Source organism: Panthera uncia, assembly GCF_023721935.1.
Source record: "Panthera uncia isolate 11264 chromosome A3 unlocalized genomic scaffold, Puncia_PCG_1.0 HiC_scaffold_11, whole genome shotgun sequence".
NCBI lineage: Eukaryota > Metazoa > Chordata > Mammalia > Carnivora > Felidae > Panthera > Panthera uncia.
Genome location: NW_026057578.1, coordinates 56,870,265 through 56,890,535, shown reverse-complemented (window position 1 = coordinate 56,890,535; position 20,271 = coordinate 56,870,265).

Sequence of the window (20,271 nt, the reverse complement as noted above, 5' to 3'; positions counted from 1 at the left end):
ATTAGTCATGTGTTTGAGATCCCTGTTTTCTACACTGTCATAATTGTTCCACACAGTCACTAAAAACTTTGCTGGTTTTTTGCCCCAGCAGGGTTCTCTTCCTGGGCCAAGCTCAATCTCTGCTTGCAGATAGAATGGGTAAATGTCGAGAGAGAGAGAGAGAGAGAGAGAGAGAGAGAGAGAGAGAACGAGCAAAGGTTGGCAATCATAAGCTCATATTCTAATTGTTCTCTATTCCCTGAAAACTTTTTTTTTTCCGATTCCTTATTGCTTTCACAGCTCTCTGACGTGTTTGAAAATACAGCTTCTTAAGTATATCCATATTTGCCCAATTACTGTGGCAAGGTCCAGTGTATCTTTTATCTAGCACATCCTTCCCAGAAGCAGTTCTTGACAATGTTATCTTCACATTCATTTCCCAACTGATTATATAAGCCCCATGTTTCTCAGCGTTCTCTAAACCAACTTTTTTTGGTTTTCCTTGTTTATTTCCTCACTCATGAGTTAATTAGCATTTTGGCTTGTGCTAACAATGACATTGGAAATTGTACTTTGCACACTACATATGAACTTGCAGAACAGAGCACAGAGAAGCACACTTGCAGGCTAGTTCCTCTAGAAGTGGAGCTCTCGATCAATAGGTCTGAGGTTTATCTGCGTAATGGGGCACACAGGAGAGAAGCAAGAGGAAGGTGAAGTCAAAACTGATGCCTGAGGGAATGGGGTGTCCAAGGCAAAATGTGTTTCGACTTTCTAGTTCCAGGACTAGGATTTTTGCAGGTCAAGTGTAGAGTATATCATTGGGGCACCTGGGTGGTTCAGTTGGTTAAGTGTCTGACTCTTGATTTTGGCTCAGGTCATGATCTCATAGTTCATGAGTTTCAGCCCCTGCATTGGGCTCTGTGCTCACAATGCAGAGCCTCCTTGGGATTCTCTCTCTCCCTCTTTCTCTTCCTCTCCCTCACTCATGTATGCGCTCTTTCTCTCTCTCTCAAAATAAATAAATAAACTTAAAAAGAGTAGAATATCTTGTTAATATGAATGTATTAGGATCAAGTAAAAATTTTGCTAACATGCTCTTAGAAAACTCAGAGTCCAGAAAGGGAGATAACTTTACCCCTAAACCAAAGGTACATCTGTAGATGTCTCTCTGTGATACATCTTAGGAGAGCTTTTGGAATGAGAGGCTGAATAGTAATTGGTTTCCACCATTTACATGAGAAAATAATATTCAGTGTGAAGGACTTGTTTGTGATTCCAGTAATGCAACATGGAACCGGTATGTGGATTTAGGCTTCTATGGCCCCAACTGCTTGAGGTAGGTGGTGGTTAATGGTGCTCAGGGAAGGGAAGAATGAGTTGAACACCAAATGAGAAAAAAAAAAAAAAAGAGAGAGCAGCTATTTTAAAGGACAAGAAATCGCCCCTAATCTAACTCATTTTTTTTTTTTGAGAAAGCTAGCAAAACTCTGTAAAAACCCTTGTGCAAAAACCAAACCGCAATAAAATAACAGAATAAAGCAAGCAAGCAAACAAACCCCCTCCTTTTTCTTTTTCTTCCAAAGTTTTTGTTTAAATTCCAGTTAGTTAACAAACAGTGTAATATTAGTTTTGGGTGTCAAATTTAGTGATTCAACACTTCCTTACAACACCTGGTGCTCATCACAAATGCCCTCCTTCATCCCCACCACCTATTTAATCTAGTCCCCACCCACCTCCCCCTGGCAACTATCAGTTTGTTCTCTATAGTTAAGAACCTGTTTCTTGGTTTTCCTCTCTTATTCCCTTTGCTTGTTTGTTTTGTTTCTTAAGTTCCACATATGAGTGAAATCATATGGCATTTGTCTTTCTCTAACTTATTTGGCTTAGCATAATATTCTCTAGCTCCATCCATGTCATTGCAAATGGCAAGATTTCTTTCTTTTTGATGGTTGAGTAATATTCCATTATATATATGTATATATGTATACATATACATATATATGTATATTTATATGTATATACATATATATATGTATGTGTGTATATATATATATATATATATATATATATATATATATATATATATCTCCCACATCTTCTTTGTCCATTCATCAGTCGATGGACATTTGGGCTCTTTCCATAATTTGGCTATTGTTGATAATGCTGCTATTAACATTGGAGCATCCCTTTGAATTAGTATTTTTGTATCCTTTGGGCAAATACCTAGTAGTGCAATTGCTGGATCATAGGGTAGTTCTATTTTTAACTTTTTGAGGAAGCTCCAGACTGTTTTCCAGAGTGGCTGCACCAGTTTGCATTCCCACCAACGGTGTAAGAGAGTTCCTTTTTCTCCACTTCCTTGCCAACACCTGTTGTTTCTTGTGTTGATTTTAGGCATTGTGACTGGTGTGAGGTGACATGTCATTGTAGATTTGATTTCCCTGATGATGAGTGATTAAGATGTTGAACATCTTTTCATGTATCTGTTGGCCATCTGTATGTCTTCTTTGGAAAAAGATCTACTCATGTCTTCTGCCCATTTTTTTAACTGGATTATTTGGTTTTTGGGTATTGAGTTTTGTAAATTCGTTATATATTTTGGATACTAACACTCTATCAGGTATTTCATTTGCAAACAAACAAAAACCCTTATGTAAGAGAATCTACACAGTATGGTTAGAGCAATGGGTCAACTAGGTCTCCAGGTTTGCCACATGATTACCCCAGAAAAGCTATTAACCCATTCTTACCAAACTTTTGAACATTCATTGTTGCTGGATATTGAATCTAGGAAATGGCTGCATGCATTACTATATTCAGAGATAAGAACCTAGGCCACATGAAGGCAGGTCAGTATATGTAAGTGAGGAGATGCTGCATTTATACTTAACAGAGTGCTGAAGGTGAGTTTTTATACTTGATTGATTTTTTAGAAACAGCTAATAAAGCCTAGGAGTGGATATATATAGAAGGAAACTTCCTAGGAGAAATTTTTATTTAGCAGTGAAAAAGCAGTCAGTTCTCTGATATCCTGATACACAGGCATGTGTACACGCACACACACACACACACACACACTCATACAGTCACACACACACACACACACACACACACACACAAGCTAGGAAGAGGCACAAAGGCAGCCATTTCCTAAGAGCTTAACCTTTGAACTTCACCTTCTCTCCCCACACCAGAGCCCATATCATGAACTAGCCATTTTTAAGATTTATCATGAAGCTACAATAATCAAGACAGTATGATATTATATAAGACTGACAAATAGACCAATGGAACAGAAAAGAGAGTCCACACATATGGGCAACTAATTTTCAACAAAGCTTAAAAAGGCATTGGAGACAGGATCGTTTTGTCAACAATTGGTGCTGGAATGATCGGACACCCTTATGTGAAATGAAAGCCCACATGCCAAAAAACAAAGAAACATTGATTCACACTTGACACCACTACAAAAATGATCCCAAAATGGATTATAGGACTGAATATAAAACCTAAAATGATAAAACTTCTAGAAGAAAACATGAGACAACATAGGTGCTCTTGGGTTAGGCAAAGATATTTATGACTGAAGCACAATCTGTAAAAGAAAAAATTGATAAGTTGGCTGTCACCGTAATTAAACATTTTCTTTTAAAGTCATTCAAGAGAAAACATTTGCAAATCTTATACCTGAGAAAGGACTTGTAGCTAGAATATATAAAGAACCCTCAAGATGCAATAGTAAGAAAACAAATAATCCAATTTAAAAATAGGCAAGAGATCTCAACAGATGCTTCATCAGAGAAGATATGTGGCTGGAAAAAAAGCACCTGAAAAGATGTTCAACATCATTAGTTCTCAGGGAAATATCTGTTAGAATGGCTAAAATGAAAAATACTAGCCATATTGAGGATATTTAATACACCGAACACCACTGGTGAGCATGTGAAATGGTACAACCACTTTGGGAAACAATTTGATAGTTTCCCCCGAATTTCAAAATGTACCTACTATCTGATTCAGACATTTCATTCCAAAGTATTTACCCAAGAAAATGAAAGCCCACAAAGACTTGTACACAAATTTCATAGCAGTTTTACCTATAAGAGCCCCAAACCAGAAACCACCCAAATGTCCACCAATAATTAAATGAATGAAAGCAGTGGTGTATCCATATAATGGAATACTACGCAGCAATAAAAATGAACCAACTATTGATACATACTACAATATGGGTGAATCTTAAAATAATTATGCTGAGTGAAGAGAGACAGACAAAAAGAGCATATACTATTTGATTCAATTCATATAAAATTCTAGGAAATGCCAGCTAATCAATAAAAGCAGAAAGGCAGATCAGCAGCAGCCTGGGGAGGGGCAAGAATGATGAATTTACAAAGGGATTTTAGAAAATTTTAGGGGTGATGGATACATTCATGATCTTGATCGTAGTGGTGATTTCACAGCTTTATACATATGTCAAAACCTAACAAATGTCCACTTCACAGCATTTCCCAAGAGTTTAACCTTGGATTTCCCTGCCTGCTCCACTATAGTGTCCTTTCTTATTGCCAAATCATGAACCAGACATTTCCTCTGAGAGTCACATACATACAATTCCTGCGTGGCAAGCAGTGATGATGCCATTTTCTTTTGGTAGTAAAACTGGGGGAAAATACAGTTTCTGTCATGGTAAAAAGAGGTTGCAGGGGCGCCTGGGTGGCTCAGTCGGTTAAGCGTCTGACTTCGGCTCAGGTCATAATCTCACGGTCTGTGAGTTCGAGCCCCGCGTCAGGCTCTGTGCTGACAGCTCAGAGCCTGGAGCCTGTTTCAGATTCTGTGTCTCCCTCTCTCTCTGCCCCTCCCCTGTTCACGCTCTGTCTCTCTCTGTCTCAAAAATAAATAAACGTTAAAAAAATTTTTTTTTTAAAAAGAGGTTGCAGAGATGATAAAGAATGTGGGAATGGACAGCAATGTATCTATTAGGAAGAAAAATTCTCCTTGTTTATAAATTCTGTTTTATCTGATGAAGTTTTCACTACAACATTGTTTTCTTTTTCTTTAAAAGCAAGAAGACAAGAGAAGGGCAGTGATTATTTTTAAATTATAAAACACTCAGAGTTTACAAGGGGATAGATATAATTTATAGGCCTTAAATCAAAAAACCTGTCCTCACAAACCCACCAAGTAATCTGAGAAATAGAACATTATCAGTATCCTTAAGGTTTTCTGTGTGCCCTTGCCCCTTCCCACTTCCCCCTAGATAGAATCACTCTCTTGAATTTAGCATTTCTATAATTTTAGCATTTATGTTTGCGTATCAAAACAATATATTTGCCAACATCTATTGTTTCCTGAGTTAATTTTAGCCATTCTGACAGGTGTGAGGTGGTATCTCATTGTGGTTTTGATTTGTATTTCTCTGATGAGTGATGTTGACATCTTTGCATGTGTCTGTTAGCCATCTGGATGTCTTTTTTGGAAAAGTGTCTATTTGTGTCTTCTGCCAATTTCTTCACTGGATTATTTGTTGTTTGGATGTCAAGTTTGATAAATTCCTTATAGATTTTGTATACTAACCCTTTATCTGATATATCATTTGTAAATATCTTCTCCCATTCCATCAGTTGCCTTTTAGTTTTGATGATTGTTCCCTTTGCTGTGCAGAGCTTTTTATCTTGATGTGGTCCCAATAGTTTATTTTTGTTTTTATTTTCCTTGCCTCTGGAGATAGGTTTAGTAAGAATTTGCTGCAGCTGAGATCAAAGAGTTTGCTGCCTGTGTTCTCCTCTATGATTTTGATGGTTTTCTGTCTCACATTTAGGTCTTTCATTCATTTTGAATTTATTTTTGTGTTTGGTGTTAGAAAGTGGTCCAGGTTCATTCTTCCGCATGTTCCTGTCCGGTTTCCCCAGCACCAGTTGGGAAAGACTGCCTTTGTTTCCACTGGATACTCTTTCCTGCTTTGTTAAAGATTAGCTGGCCTTATATTTGTGGGTCTATTTCTGGGTTCTCTACTCTATTCCATTGATTTATGTGTCTGTTTTTGTGCCAGTACCATGCCGTCTTGATGATTACAGCTTTGTAGTAGAGGCTACAGTCTGGGATTGTGATGCCTCCGGTTTTGGTTTTCTTTTTCAACATTACTTTAGCTATTCGGGGTCTTTTCTGGTTCCATACAAATTTTAGGATTGTTTTTTCTAGCTCTGTGAAGAATGCTGATGTTATTTTGAGAGGGATTGCATTGAATGTGTAGATTACCTTGGGCAGTATAGACATTTTAACAATATTTGTTCTTCCAATCCATGAGCATGGAATATTTTCCCATTTCTTTGTGCCTTCTTCAATTTCTTTTATAAGCTTTCTATAGTTTTCAGCATGCAGATCTTTTACCTTTTTGGTTAGATTTATTCCTAGGTATCTTATGGTTTTGGTGCAATTGTGAATGGGGTCGATTCCTTGATTTCTCTTTCTGTTGCTTCATTATTGGTGTATAGAAATGCAACTGATTTCTGTATGTTGATTTTATATCCTGTGACTTTGCTGAATTCACATATCAGTTCTAGCAGTCTTTTGGTGGAGTCTTTTGGGTTTTTCCATGTACAGTATCATTTCATCTGTGAAGAGTGAAATGTTTGACTTCTTCTTTGCCGATTTGGATGCCTTTTATTTCTTTTTGTTGTCTGATTGCTGAGGTTTGGACTTCTGGTACTATGTTGAACAGCAGTGGTGAGAGTGGACATCCTTGTCGTGTTTCTGCAGAGAAAGGGGAATCTTTTTGCATTGCTGGTGGGAATGAAAACTGGTGCAGCCACTCTGGTAAACAGAATGGAGGTTCCTCAAAAAATTAAAAATAGAACTACCCTACGACCCAGGAATTACGCTTCCAGGTATTTATCCAAAGGATACAAGAAATGCTAATTTGAAGGGGCGCATGCACCCCAATATGTATCGCAGTGCTGTCAACAATAGCTAAATTATGGAAAGAGCCCAAATGTCCATCAACTGATGAATCGATAAAGAATACGGTATTGTGTGTGGTATACACATATAATATATGTATATGTAATATTTGTGGTATATACATATACAATGGAATATTACTCTGTGATCAAAGAGAATGAAATCTTGCTATTTGCAACAATGTGGAACTCTAGTATGGAACTGGAGTGTATTATGCTAAGTAAAATAAGTTAAAGAGTGACAAATACCATATGACTTCATTCATATGTGGAATTTAACAAGCAAAACAGATGAACATAGGGAAGGGAAGGAAAAGTAAGATAAAAACAGAGAGGGAGACAAACCATAAGAGACTCTTAAATACAGAGAACAGACAGGGTTGCTGGAGGGGAGTTGGAGGGGGATGGGCTAAATGTGTGATGGGTATTAAGGAGAGCAATTGTTGGGGTGAGCACTGAATCATATGTAAATGATGAATCACTGGGTTCTACTCCTGAAACCAACATTACACTGTATGTTAACTAACTTGAAATTAAATAAATTTAAAAAATAAAGGGAAAAATATATTATTTTGTTTCTTTTTTTATATTGTAAAAAAATATTGCCTTATTCTTCTGTGACTTGCTTCTTTTTTTAATTTAGCATTTTGTTTTTAAGCTATAACCATGTCGGGGCCCCTGGGTGGCTCAGTCGGTTGAGCGTCTGACTTGGGCTCAGGTCATGATCTCACAGTCCGTGAGTTCGAGCCCACGTCGGGCTCTGTGCTGACAGCTCAGAGCCTGGAGCCTGCTTCAGATTCTGTGTCTCCCTCTCTCTCTGACCCTCCCCCATTCATACTCTGTCTCTCTCTGTCTCAAAAATAAATAAATGTTAAAAAAAAATTAAGCTATAATCATGTCAATACATGTAGCTAAACTTAGTTTTCACAGCTGTATAGTATTGAATGGTGTAAATATATTATAATTAATACTGTAATTAATTTATCCATTAATTTACCACTGGATTTTGGGGATTTCATTGTTTTTTGCTATTATAAAAAATGTTTCTATGAGCATTTTGGTACTCATCTCATACAGTATATATTTCACGATATGCTCTAGACAAAGCATAAACTGAATCTGAGGGTAAGTATATGTTCAAATTGTTTCCCAGGTGGTTGTAATGATTTATAGCACATCAAATAGAATTACTATTTATTGTCCACATTTGGTTTCTTAGACTTAAATTTTTTGTGTCTCCATCTAGCAAATGTAGAGTAGTATTTCATTGTGTTTCTAATTTTCCTGGATTTTTAACTGAGGCATCTTTTCATTTACTTTATTCGTCTTTGAGTTTCCCCTTGTATGAAATGTCTATTTTATCTTTTTTGTGCATTTTAACATTTGTCTGTTTCTCCCTCTGTACTGATTCTAGGAATTCTTTGTATGTTTTGGATCCTAATTCTCTATAGGTCATTTGCATTGCAAATATCTCCCACTTTTGGCTTATCCTTTATTTTTTTATGATGTCTTTTGGTGATGGGAAGTTCTTCATTACGACATAGGTAAATTTATCAATCTTCATATATTTTTAAAGACATTGAGTCCTCTTAAAGTTTTTTTTTACTACTCTGAAATTCTTTTATTTTAGAATAAATATATATTTTTATATTTTATTGTAAAAAATAAATGAAGATTTTTGCCTTTCATCATCAATCTTAGATCCAGCTGAAAGACTTTCTTTTAGGATAGTACGAGATCAGAAGCTAGTTCCATTTTCTCTGCATGTGTTTTACCGCTTGTCCCGGAATGTTTTATTGAACTGTCTGCATTGTCACCTCTGTCATGTACTAACCTTCCACAAATATTTGTCAGGATAGGAAACAATACAATGCAGTGACAAAGCCTGAAATCTCACTGACTTAGCACAATGAAAGTTCATTTCTCACTTGTAAGTCTGGTATTGGTAATTGGCTCTTCTTTAAAAAAAAAACCAACAATGAATGAATTTATTTAAAAAAATTTTTTTAGTGTTTATTTATTTTGAGAAAGAGAGGGAGACAGAGTGCAAGTGGGAGGAGGGGCAGAGAGAGAGGGAGACACCGAATCTGAAGCAGGCTCCAGGTTCTGAGCTGTCAGCACAGAGCCGGATGTGGGGCTAGAACACATGAACTGCGAGATCATGACCTGAGCCCAAGTCGGATGCTCGACCAACTGAGCCACCCAGGCACCCCAGTGGCTGTCTTTTAATGGCAGCTCCATTTAGGCTGCTACCTTTCGGCCATCCTACAATCTTGGAACTCTTTCTTTCCAGCTTCACATATGGGAGAAAGAGGATGATGGAGAACTCACACTTGCTCCTATTTTCTTTCTTTTTTAAATTGAAGTATTTAGCTGACATACAATGTTATATTAGTTTCAGGTGTACAACATAGTGATTCAATAATTCTTTACATTAAACTGTGCTCACCACTTCAGTGTAGTTTCACGTTTGCTCATAACTGTCTTGGCTCATTAAGTGAAACAGGTCAATTCCGCTTGCAGCAATTTATCCAGAACTATTTACTTAGTTCTGGCCATACTGCAAGGGAGCCTGTGAAATTTAGGGATTACATATGTATTTAATGGACATTAATTTTCTCAATATGACCCTCTTTCTGAGCTCTTTATTGTGTTCCTGGTCTGTTTGCATATTCTCAGACCAAAACTTTAATTGCTATGGCTTTATAATAAGTTTTGATGTCTGCTTGTAGAAGTCCTTGAATTTTCTGTCTTCTTTTCCTAATTTCTTAAGGAAAGCACTGAACTCATTAATTTTTAGCCTCTTTTCCAATATACACACTTAAGGGTAAAAATGTCCCCTCCATAGCCATATGCTTTTAGCTTTGAAACATAGGTTTTAAAAAGTATTATTTAATTTTAAGTGTTTTCTAATTTCTGTTATTATCATAAGTTAAGTAGACATGTATGTTTACATTTCCAAATATATATGTGTTTTAGTTTTTCTTTGTAACTTAATTGCACTGTAGTAAAAAAATAGGATCTGTATGTATATCAATGGCTTGAAATTTGTTCTAAACTTATGGCTTAATTGTATGCTCAGTTTTAATTAATAGTATAGTACATATGTATTTTTAAAAAATATCTGCCTGGGGTGCCTGGGTGGCTCAGGTGGTTGAGCGTCTGACTTTGGCTCAGGTAATGATTTCATGGTCTGTGAGTTCGAGCCCTGTGTTGGTCTCTGTGCTGACAGCTCAGAGCCTGGAGCCTGCTTCCGATTCTGTGTCTCCCTCTCTCTCTGCCCCTCTCCCGCTCACACTCTGTCTCTGTCTCAAAAATAAGGACACACTAAAAAAAAAAAAAATCTTAAAAAATATTTGCCTGAATATTTTGTATATTTTTTGTTTCTTACTATGTTTCTTGATTCCTTTTCAAAATTTTAAAATGTATACATATTTGCTTTATATCCTATGTTTGCTCATTTAATATTTCAAGAGGTGTTTGTAGAGGCCACTTTTAGGCAACAGGCTTGAGGAATGGAAACCCGAGCAAGGTGTAAGGGCCCTACTGAGCTGAATGCAAATAGGCTCATTGAGCAACTTACCATGAAATAGCCATAGGCTCTCACTGACCAGTTACAACCAGGCACAGTTCGTAGGATTACCAAAACAGGGAAAATTCCATAAGTCCCCATACTCCCTCAGTCTGCCCTACAAAGCAGCCCCTCCCCACCGCCTCACGGAAGACAGTCTCTCCTTTGCTGTCCTGCCAGAGGCTCCCTTGCCTTGCATTCAATAAACGTCTACCTCTTTTGCCCTGCCTTGGGTGAATTCTTTCCCTGCCTAGGTTACCAGCCTCCACCTGGTTGGAGTGCCCCACATTTGTGACCTCCCCCCCACCCCACATCTGATCGGGACACTTAATAGTTTTTTGTTTTTTGTTTTTTTCTAACCGGGCTGGTTCTCTTGGATTTTTATGTGAATATTTAGTAGTTTATATCCGTGTGTGTGTGTGTGTGTTTTATTTTTCATCGTGAAGTCACGTTTGCTTAAAATCTATCTGCGAAAAAAGCTTGAGGCTCATTTTGAGAGTACATTCCTCCAGGGAGTATTTACATTCCCTTGGCCAGGGGCCTTAGGTGTACTTTAAGTTGGCTTATGGCTTTTCTGAACATACAGACTTGTGTAAAATCAAGTTCCAAACCCATTGAAAGGGGGTGCCAGGAGCCACATATTATCATGGGAGACTTCTTTATCAGTCCTCAACTGGAGATAAGGCTGAGATAACCATTTTTCTATGCTATTTGCCTCTGGTGATTTATTTTTTTTTTTATAGTTTGTATTTCTGAAAGCTTTTTTTTTATAATGTTTATTTTTGAAGGGGGAGGGGGAGGGATAGAGAGAAAGGGGGACAGAGGGTCTGAAATAGGCTCTGTGCTGACAGCAGGGTGCCCGATGGAAGCTTGAACTCAGGAATGGTGAGATCATGACCTCAGCCAAGGTGGGACACTTAACCAACTGAGCCACCCAGGAACCTCCTTCTGAGAGCTTTTAACGGTTTCTAAGTTCTACTTTTTAATTTTTTAAAAATGTTTTTATTTTAGTTTTGAGACAGAGAGACAGAGCATGAGTGGGGGAAGGGCAGAGAGAGGGAGGCAGAATTTGAAGCAGGTTCCAGGCTCTGAGCTGTCAGCACAGACCGGGACATGGGCTGGAACCCACTGAGTCCTGAGATCATGACTTGAGTTGAAGTTGGACTCTTAACTGACTGAGCCACCCAGGAGCCCCTCTAAGTTCTACTTTTATGTGTGAAGTGTTTTTACTCTCACTCTTTACCCTGTGTGGTTTAAATGTTTATCCTCAGTTTATTATCAGAGGGTTTCTTGAGTCCATCCGATGGAAATCCCTAGTCATTGATTTTTCATATAAACCAATAACTACATAAATAATTATATATATATGCACATATATACATGTATATGCAATTTATATTATATATTATATATAATTTTATATACGTGTACCATTTCAACCTTGTGTCATAAAATGTTAATGATGACTGAACAAATAGTCTAATATTTTCCCCACCCTTCTAGAAGAAAGGTTTTTAAGATAAAATCAAGCTTACTGGCTATTTAAAGAACCAAATGTAAAGAAAAAATGAAAGTAAAGGGATTCTAGTAACTGGATGGATGGGGGAATGGGACAAGGTTAGCTAAAGGGGAGTTGGTAGTCGTGTCTAGGGAAGAGAGTTGGAAGGGCAAGTCTGGGTGTGGGGTCAAGTTGTGGGGGAACTGGCAGGAGGGGCTTGGTGAGCCAAGCTGATCTTATGTGGATCCCGCCAACCTCCTGCTAATGCCGTCCAAACATCTCTCACACCCGCAGGATACAACTTTGGGCTCACATCCTACTGGCAGGGTTCCTGAGAGCAGTCCTTTCCGAGCTGTATTCTCAGGCTGGCGCAGCACTCGACATAGTTTGCAACGGTTGAGTGTTGAGCGACCACAAGGGGAAGTGCCCAGAGACTGGTATTCGTCCTGAACTAGAACAGCAGCCTGGGCTCGAGGTACTATTTTAAGCTCTCCTCCCAGAAGGTAAGGGTTGAGGCAAGGAGGTAGGTGAAGAGACTCATTTGGCAGCTGTGATCCTTGGGGAGTCTTGGTAGCTAGAAGTTAGGAGGAAGAAGAGGATTCAGAGTACAGAAGAAGTGCTTAGAGAAGGAGACTGTTCATTGAGTCAAGTGCCCCCAAAGGAAAATTTTGTTTTAATTGTATTTATGTGGTACGCTACTTTTTTAAAAAGAAAAAAAATGTATATGCTGGGCACCATTCTAAGTGCTTTATATATATGATCTCCCTTAAAATTCTCCATAACACAATGAAGTACATATAAATGTTGTTGCCATTTTATAGATGAAAAACCAAGGCACAGAGAGGTTATGAAACTTGCTCAGGTTTACAGAGCTGGTAACAGGTAGAGCTGAGCTGTTCTGTAGAGACTGGCCACAGAACAATGAGCTCAAGTCCTAAGGACAGGCCTGAGAAGTAAATGAATCATGGCATCTGAATTTGGCTGAACCTCTCTCTTAGGCATCATTTTACCCCATACATTTACAGCGGTTATCATGAGAATATCTTGTTAAGAATTATCCCTTTAGACAAAAAGCACTCAGATTTCTTAGAGAGGAAGTTTGAGAGGAAGTAGAAATAACCCCTCTAAAGGAAGAATTACTTACAATAACTTTAGGGAACATGATTAATTAGGATTCCTCCACCTTGAGGGAATTGGAGATGAAGTAATGAAATTGAACTGAGTTTTTAAGGAGAACTGCTTGTTACAAAGAACAGGGTTTGAAATTGAGTCAAGAACTGAGTATAGTTTCACAGCATTTTGTTAACCAATAGGTACATTTGGATACTTCTGTTTTTGTGATTTCTATGACTGAAACCACATAATTAATGTGTCTTTGCTCATAAAATCTTCATCTATGAGGAGATAGGAATAATAAACATGGAAAGCGATATTTTCCAGCCACACACACACACCCCTCCCAAGGTACTTCATAATGGCTCTTGATGTTAAGCAAATCAAGCTGACACATGATCTGTTGATTTCCTTGTACTGAATGTGATCGTGTTTGTGATCCTTTTTAGCATCAGCTACAGAAGGGGCAGGAGCACATGTGTTCAATTTGTAATGACTGAGCCTTTGATGTCATATCTTATAGATTTTTAAGGTTTCTATTAGAAATCTTGGTGAGGTTCCTTGCTTGGTAAGATATCTACAACATACAGAAAACATATGAAGAGGAAAAGAACTCTGTATCATGGACAATCCTGTCCTTTTCAAATGACATGTGAATGACATGAAGATGTCCATCCATCCAGACTTTTAAAATGTAGTGTGTAAAAAAAATCTGTTTAATTTCTAAATGTAAAACAAAAGCCATAAAGGGAACAAAGAAGGGGAAATGTGTCAGAATAGGAGGTGATATGCATCATGTGATAATTTAGTACTAAAAATGATAATTATGAAAGCCATGTCATAGCACAAAAAACTGCTTGTAATGAAATGTTAAATCAAAAGAGATTATAAAGAGGGGTGCCTGGCTGGTTCAGTCAGTAGAACATGTGACTCTTGTTCTCAAGGTCGTGAGTTCAAGCCTACGTTGGGTGTAGGGGTTACTTAAAAAAAAAAAAAAAGGAGAGAGATTACAAACATATATGGGCATAGAAAAAAAGGAATAGATGGAAGTATTCCAAATGCTGACAATAATTAGGAAATAGATGGCAAGATCATGAAGGACTTTTTAAACTTTATTTTCCCTATCTTCTATATTGTGGTTATATTTTTTTAAATAAGAAAACCATTTAAAAAGTCTGTACTACTCAAAACCTTTGAACCTTCCCACAGATTTAGTAATAGTATTAACTTTTGTCAAAGAACAACTGAAGACAAAATAGTTTCATCTAAAGTTTAATGGCACAGTCAATCGGACACATTTATTGGCCTGGGACTCACTTAGAACTTGAAATATAATGGGTACAAACAATATATCATCTTACCTTATTAAAGACACTGAATTCCTTATTCACTGGAAGAACTGAAAACCACATCCAAAGTTTACAGAAATGTACAGCTAGTCACTGCAATAGAGAAAATGAGGAAAGGAGTTGAAGTTGGTAGATCTAAATTCTATTTGTGGATTTTCTCATACTAGCTCTGGTTTCCTATTTCAGTTTGTGAATGATAAGAAAATGCGCCTGCCTAGCACAGTGATTCGCCATGAGGGTAAAACAAAACAAAACAAAACAAATGAACAACAACAAAAAAAACCCCACAAACTTCATGAAAAATCAGAGGGCCAGTAAGAGATGGTGGAAGGGATTCCTGTTAGATGTTCATGTCCATCCCAAGTGGCCTTTGTTTGAATAGTTCAGGGATCTGTCAAACATATCACCTTTGGATTTGGCCCATTTCATTGCTGGAAGCTCTATTGTTACAAAGGTCTCTCTTCAATCGGCCTCTAGAACTTTCTATTCCATTGTCCTAGCTCCATCTATGGAGTAGGATACCTGGTGGCTTCCAGGTGTGCAGATATCAATCCCCTTGGTTTATGGGTCAACAGGAGAGCCTGGCTCATCTTCTCTGGCCAGGAAAGCCCTTGTTATAATTTCCTCTGAGTGCCATGATGGGAAAATGTTTAGGAAACACTGTTCTGGAGATTGATGAGAATGACCACCCTCCCTTTTACTAGAAGTCATTTTTCTACCAGGGAAGCTAAGCATGCAGTCTCTGATCACGCTTAGGATTCATCGAGGATGTCTTGGTCAATCAAGAACCCCTACAGTTGTTTGGTTTTGTTTTCCACCAATGCTTCTGCTTTCTCTTTGCCCTATCCTATACTTACAAAATTAGGTTTGGGAAGAAAGAATAGGGTTTCACATTTGTCTCTGTTAAATTTTGTTTTATTCGTTGGGGTCTATGGCTCCCTCCTAATGGGGTTTTTGGGATCCTGATTTGCTTACTCAGTGAATTTGCAGTCCATTTAAACTCGGGGGCCCCCCATTGTGTAAGCATACCAGCCTTGCCCTTAGGCTTCAGGAACTTGCCCCGGGCCTACCAGCTCCACCTCTAGCCTCTAACCTGGCTTTGTGGCCCTCTCCTCTCCCTCATTCATGGCCTCTGGAAATATTACCAGGATCCATCTCTACACTCTCTGGATCTTTTTGGCAATGCTCACTTGATAATTTTTTTGGTTTCAGATTCAAGTTTTGCATTCTAACCTTGAATTTGCTCTTGTGGGGGGAAATGTATTCCTTTCAGTACTCCTCCCCACCACACTCCTCCACTCTTGACTCATCACAACTGGAGGGTCACCCATGACCATGTATATCCCCATCCTGGCTGTCAGTTTCCTGGTAGGGAGCAGGTATGGCACCTGAGGTTTTCGGGTGGAGACCACCCTTCAGATTGACGCATTCGTCATGGAGTATGGGCATTTATGAAGATTTCCAGGTCTACTAATTGTATTGTTCATTTTGCTCACAAGAAAGAAGTTTGCAAATGCTTTCATGAACTCTTGATTCATTGAGTCTGAAGTATTCTGTGTAATCTTCCCATCTATAATGCCATCAAACATTGAATGAGCTTCACCAGACTTGGCTTGTCCTTAGTCAATTCATGTTTTCTCTTAGTGATCATGGTTTCATTAAGTGCTAAAAGGCTAGCTCTGTAATAATTGTCTAAAATCTTTCCTGCTCACTAATCTGTACTTGCAAAATCCCTCCAACTCTGTGATGGATGAAAGAGCTCTCTGGAGGTATGAAGTATTAAGAGGTTTGGTAGGGAAGCTGGAAGACCCCGTGTGGCTTAGTGGTCTGGAAGGGTCATGGAGACAATCCGATTTGTTTATTTGTCATTGCCTGGGACAGGAGTGAAATCAGTAGGCAAATATCGAGCCAGATTCTCCCAGGGCTTAACCACAAAGGTTACAAGGAGGCCATTTGGCATAGTGTGTTAATTTTCCAGTTTAAAGGAACAAATGTTAAACTAACAGAATGTGTCGCTAGAAGGTACTTCAGAGATCATGTAGACCAGTGCTCCTCAAAACTAAATGTGCACACAAGTCACCTGGGCAATTTTATTCAAATATAGATTCTGATTCAGTAGTTCTGGGGTAGGACCTGAGATTCTGTATTTCTGACATGCTCTCTGGTGATGCTCTCGGCCTATGGCCACGCTTTATATAACAAGGATTTAGACTATCCTGCATTTTTTTTTCATATGTAGAAACTGAGGTCCAGAGCGGTGAAGTGATTTCCCCAAAGCCATACTCAGGTCTCCTGGGGTTTCCGGTCAGTGTTTGTTTAATTGCAAAATTGCTGGACCTAGTAAAACAGAGGTTTACTCTTTCTTAAGGACTCATAGCATAGGGCGGGCAGCCAAGGTTTGATTCTAGGTATGTCCATGCTTGCACGCAGGCACACACACTGGCACACACACACGTGGTCATGGACACATATATTGTATGTGCTTCTTCATATTCTCCTTTCTCATCAGTTGTGATATGTAGGAAACACATGAATCACAAACACATTAAAGATATTGTTAAATGCAAGTCAATTCTGAATGTGTAAACTTTTCCATAAAAATATTCTGGGAAAATACATGAGTTGTTTCTGACCGCTTATGCGTAAATACAGAATGTTCTGGGGTTCTACAAAGACCATGTTACTGATAAAACTGTGTCATAATGATGTTTTCTATAGTTTGAATAGTAAAAGCTCTGGGCTTGACTCAGTAGGTTCTGTGCTCCAGCATTTATAAAGAACCCTAGAGTTTGGAGATTTTCCATTAACTTCTGGTATTGCATTTTTGTTGCCAGCTATGACTATTTGTTTCCCCTGAACTCTGTGGAGGGACTAAGCAACTGAGAAATCCCACACAGAAGTGTGTGTATGTGTGTGTGTGTTCACACATGTTAACTAAACACTCTAGATTCCTGACATTTTTTTCTCCTTGTTGAGAAGCAGGAAAGGGGAAGGGAGAGAAAATTCTCTGGAATGGAAAAGAGGACCAGAAAAATCCTTGAAATGAAATCTCTTTCCTCCACTAAAGGCTTAGATAAGATGATAAGCTAAACAAGGAGGGAAAAATTGAGGTCACAAACTCCTGTTTTGGGAGGCAAATACTAATGGTGGGCTAAGCCCATTTTTGCATCTGCAGCTTGCCTATCTACTGTAGGGTAAGCTTCTTGAGGCCAAGGCTGGGTCTTCCAGGCCTTTTTTTTTTTCTCCTTCCAAAATGCTTAGAAGAGGGTCTTGCACCCAGTAGAAGGACAGAAGCATCTCTGGAATGAAATATTGTTCATCCTCCAGCATCAATCACTCCTGGCTAGCAACCCTGGAAGCTGCTGGTATGTTTCAAAGAGCGTAAGAGCCAAGTCTGAGAGCTTATGAGTTGGTGTTCATCTGAAGCTGCAAGCCACTGCTGACTGTCTCCTCTCTCCTTATCGGCCTCTTCTTACCACTCGGAATCTCTCTGATGATGTTTTCCTTTTCTTTATGGGAGGAAAGAGTGGGAGGAGAAGGAAGAAACGGAGGAAACGAAAGAGGGGGAAGAAGGAGGCCAAGGAGAAGGAAGGAGAGGAGGGGAGGGGAGGAGGGGAGGAGATGAGGAACAGGGAGGAACTGGAGAAAGAAAGATGGCAAGCTGCTTGTGCAGAGGAACTGGGGTCAGACTCTTTCCCCTGAGATGCCCCTCCTTCTGGTTCCCCAGCCACCACTCATCTCTGCTCTGGGAGTCTGTATTAGTCAGTATAGTTTGAAAACCCGATTCAACTGACCTGGCAATGCCAAAAAGTAGATGTCTCTCATCAGTGAACATTCCAGAGATAATATGGGTTGGATGAGTTTCTAGCACTTTCTCTGTAGTTCTCTGGAAACCCCTCCCTTGTGTGTGGGCTTCATTCTCAAGCTTGTTTCTCTCTTTGTCTTAAGAAAGTTTCACATAGCAGCCCTAAGTGGGTGCTACCTACCATTGTCAGGTAGAAGCCCTAAGACTTGCTCTGACTGGACCAACCCTAAGTGCTTGCTATGGCCAGGAGGATGCTGTGTGGCACTTGGCTTTGCCCTGTTATGCCCATCCTGCAATCTCTTTGGAAGGAATAGTAGAATGACCCTGGTTGGCTCAGACCAGTGGGGCCAACCCTAGAGTTAGGGATGGAGTTAGCCCCTCAAGGCTCATGGCTACTCCTCGTTGGAGAAAGGGTAGAAAGTTCATTCAGACCTTTCAGGGACTTCTCAGCTGTTTCAGTGGGATTATGTCTTAAGCAGTCTGTTGATTTACCAGGTGGCCTAGACCTGAACACTCACATTATAGATAGGTTAGAAATGTCAGTGAAATTATTGCAGGAGCCTTAAACCTCAAGACCATTCTGCCTATTCTTAATGTTGTTGAAATTCCTGCTCATGGTTAAAGCAAAACATTTGGTATCTCATTTAAATTTCATTAATATACCAATTAATTGTGGTTATTTGGTAATTACCTAGAATGGGAAGGCATTCTGGGATACCCTCTGGAAAGGATACCAATAGTGTAAGGAAATTGCATTGTCCCTGAGTACATATGTTCCCCCCACCCCCACCCCCAAATAGCACTGATTCCAGGTAAGACTTGAAGAACAACGCCAGATGGCCTCAATCTGGGCTCCACCCTGCCTGGGGAAGGGATCTTGGGGAAGGGATTTGCTTTTTCTACACCTCAGTCTCCTCATCTGTAACACGGGTCTAAAAATGTTAAATTTCCTAGAAAAGTGCCTGAAACCTAATAAGTGGCTACTCTTGCTGTCTGTTGTTAGTCATGCAGGCAAGAAACAGGTTCAGAGCAAGAAGAATCAGCCCAGGATGCAGTGGCGGGGGGGGGGGTATGCTTGAGTGAATGGTGGTAAAGATCAGAAGTCTGGGGGTGGGGCAATGAGGAGGGTTGGAAACGTGCATGTGGGTGTCATCACATTCGCAAAGATAAGAGATGGTGGTAGGGTGGTGGCTGCCCAGCATGGGCAAGCCAGGCTTTGAACAGTGTCTTCTCGAGTCAGTGGGTGGCCATCCAGATGGGCACGAGGCGTTCTTGTGAGGGCAGTGGGAATGAGGCAGAAAGATGTGTTGAGGCCAGCTGATGGCCAGAAGGAGAGGTTTGGCTATGCCGCAGACTTTGCTTTTCAAGTTTATTTATTTATTTGTTTCTTTGTTTATGTATCTTGAGGGGGGAGGGGCAGAGAGAGAGGGAGAGAGAGACTCCCAAGCAGGCCCGGTGCTGGCAGCACAGAGCCCAACACAGGGCTGGAACTCATGAAACTGTGAGATCATGACTGGAGCCAAAACCGAGAGTCAGACGCTCAACCAGCTGAGCCACCCAGGTGCCCCTTTGCTGCAGATACGTGAGCAGCACTGTGAAAAGCTGGACCCTATGTCATGTTGAGAACATGAATGCCGGGTGTAGAAGGGGTCAAAGGAGAGAGGGAGGAAAGAGGTAACCGGACAGACAGCACCATCTCTCCTGGATAGACGCGACTGCTTCTGGAGGAAGGCAGAGATTCTGGCTACACACAGCCCTCATCTCCCCTCACCCTCCCTGCCTGCCACTGTCCCAGCATCCAGACACCCTGTGCTGGAGGGTGATCAGTGGGCCTCCCACCTCTAGGACGCTGAGGAGAGAGGCTGGTGGTGTTCCCAGGGCATGTGGCAGAGGCACAAAGAGACGCTGGGGCTAAAAGATAAAGAGAACTGAATGAAAGGTCCTTCAGGCTCACGTTTGTGGATATTGTTCTAAGAAGGATTGGGAGGACAGCA